Here is a 2,743-nt window from a genome sequence, read left to right as displayed (position 1 = left end):
CTTTCAATTTATGCCTGTAACTCCTTGGCCTGTCACTACAAGGCAGCAGAGATGTTTTAAACTCAGCAGACTGGTGGCTGAAATTGGAAAGCAGCCCAAGGAACGGGTTAGAAATTAGAAGTCAGCCCCGAGGCTGAGGGAAGAGGAGGGTCCATTTCCTCTCCTGCAGCATCAGGAGCTGGTTGCATCCAGCTCAGAGTCAGGGACTAGCACTGAGGCAGCCTGGAAAATACAGTATAACAGAGGGAATGATTGTACTGCAATGGACATCTCTCCCCAGGCTGTGAGAGCAGGCTGCCCCTGCTCTCAGGAGAAGGCCAAGGACCCTTGGTAGAATTCAGCTCTCCTACTCTGTACATTGGGAACATTTCTATTGACACCCCCCATGTCTATGAGGTGAGCAGCAGGGCTTGGGGTGGATCCTGATGGCTCCTGAGGGAGGAGCAAGCCTGGTGGAAGTGTGGAATTGCTGCCGACCTGGGCAGTTGTGAGCAGGGAATATTTGATGTACTGGTGAAATCTGAGAGGGTCTGAAAGGTGTGTCTGTTGTTCATGAAGGCCCAGTTCCTTCCTTGGGAATCAGCTGGGAGGCTTGCTGCAAAACAACCCCTTGGCACATGAAACGAAGCCTGGGTCAAAAAGGGATGTTCAGAGGCTTTTGTGGCAGTGCCAGACACAAGGCATCTTTGGACTGGGCTGTTCAGAAGCAGCTGGAAGAAACTGGCTGCCTTTGAGCTTCAGTCCACTGCAGACAGCTTCCAGTCAAGTGTCTCCTGCTTATTGCTGCAAGTCACAGGAAAGCCATCCAGCCTCCTGGCTCAGTGCTGGCCCTTGCAAAGGGCTTGGGAGTTCTTTCCCTTGCTGACCAGTCCCTCACCACACTTCAGCCTTGGTGCATCTCTGGCTCTAGAAAGAGAAAAGTGTTCCTGGGAATAAAGCAAAGCATTTTTCTACCTATTTGCCTCCTCCCCAATAGTGTCAAGTTTGCAAAAAAAACCAAAGAGAGAGCAGCTGAAAGAGGTAGAAAATGAGGCACTACATCATGCCAGACACTTCCAAAAGCTTGGCTGTGGGATGCAAAGACATGCTGAGTTTTCTTACCAAAAGATGATGCTGTCTATACATTTTGATGCTGATGCCTCATAATCAATGTATTGTTTTCATGACATGGGAAAAGGTGGATGAGTAGATGGTGCTGTTGGAGCTGTGCTCAGTGGGGCAGCAGCAGCTCTGGGGTGATTCCCTACGCACGTTGCTCTCAGGGCCAGGTCTGAATGAACTTGGTGATGCTGACCAGAGGGGCACTACTCTGTGTCCATGGGATAACCCCAGGGTTGTGGACTCCAGTTCTGTGGAGTTGCCGCTGCTTTGCATGAAAACCTAAAGGCAGAACTTGTCCTGTTGTATTTTTTTGCCATTCGTAGCATTGTCTTCTATTTCTGGGTATTAATTGCGTCATTAGACAATAACTCACAAGAAGGGAAGATTCCACATGTATTTCCGCTTTGCTTTCTTGCTGCTGCAGGTGGAACTGATTAACCTAGGAGCTATTGATGCTCCCTTCGCCTATAGCCCTTCAACTGCAAACATAGGCTTCTGCTTCAAGTTTGCGCCCAAGGAGGGCATCGTTGCACCAGGTGGGAACCAGACTGCTCAGATCTCCTTCAGTGCCACCATAGTGTGGAGGTTTGAGGAAGAATTCCAGTTCAGTGTGGCTGGATCTCCTATGTCTGCAATCCTGACTATCAAGTAAGGACAGTCAAAGCCAGGCACGCGCCTGCACGTCCTCAGCACAAGAGAAAGGGGCCGCTTCATGTGAGCGGTCCCAGCCCCTCCACGGGTGCAGGATCGGTGCTGAAAGCCAGACAACTCTTAGCGGTGAATCACTCGGCTCGTGCGTCAATGAAGAATGCAGCTAGCTGCATGAATTAATGTGAATTGCAGGACACATTGATCATCCATACTTTGAACACTCTTGTGGCCCTGGGTTCCTCCCAGGGCTACGACTGTCTGAGCGTTGCTTGATTATGAGTCGCCATCCGGCGGCCACCACGGTGGTGCGGCTGGGGTCACCTCGCAGGCAAGTTGACTGTGGTCAGCGGCAGTGGTGATGGTGGCTCGCCGGTGCCCGGAGGGAAGGTGGTCAGGGGTTTGGCAAGGGATGCGTTTCCCTCGGCGGCCTCAATTTTCTTCCTGTGACTCAGCAGGCGTCATCATCGTCACGGCCGTCGTCATCATTGTTGCCGCGCAGGGCCTTCATCCCCCTATATGCAGGCTCAGGGACTGCTCCGTAGCTCCCCACTCCTGGAGTGAGCCACTGGGGCAGAGTTTGTCCTTGCAGCGCCCGTGCTGCAGTACAGTGGTGGTGGCAGCTGAGGAGAGTGAGAGACGGAGTTGAAAGCACCACCGTGGGCCAAGAGAACGGAGAGGGCAAGAGGGAGATGAGGCGCAGACCTCACCCCCAGCCTTCCCACCGCGCGGGCGGCTGTCTGCAGGTGGGTACCAGGGCGGCATAGTGCCGGGCTGCTGTGCTGCCGAGCGCGCGAAGCGAGAGCACTGGGGACAGATGTTCCGACCCCCTCCTCCTTTCGCCTGCCCTCCTCCTCTTCGGTCGTGGTCTCGGGGCGCAAATAGCACCATGGCTTTTCTCTCTCCCTCCACCAAGGCCATCACGTGCCACCTGGTCCCCCATCAGGGCTGTCTCTGCCACACTCCCTTTTCGGTTCTCATCTCCGGGATGGGG

The 2,743-nt window shown here is 53.8% G+C and overlaps 1 non-coding gene across 1 annotated transcript; it reads left to right on the top strand.

Moving 5' to 3' along the window:
• Positions 1 to 1,867: 1,867 nt before the first annotated feature.
• On the top strand, positions 1,868 to 2,020 carry LOC128937706 (5.8S ribosomal RNA). The gene has a single exon (XR_008483065.1). It is a non-coding gene; the product is annotated as a 5.8S ribosomal RNA (ribosomal RNA).
• Positions 2,021 to 2,743: the final 723 nt, after the last annotated feature.

The sequence above is a fragment of the Melozone crissalis genome, unplaced genomic scaffold (genome assembly GCF_028551555.1).
Source record: "Melozone crissalis strain CALT ecotype California unplaced genomic scaffold, PUWL_Pcris_2 ptg000021l_1, whole genome shotgun sequence".
Classification (NCBI taxonomy): domain Eukaryota; kingdom Metazoa; phylum Chordata; class Aves; order Passeriformes; family Passerellidae; genus Melozone; species Melozone crissalis.
This window is presented reverse-complemented; position numbering and strand designations above follow the sequence as displayed.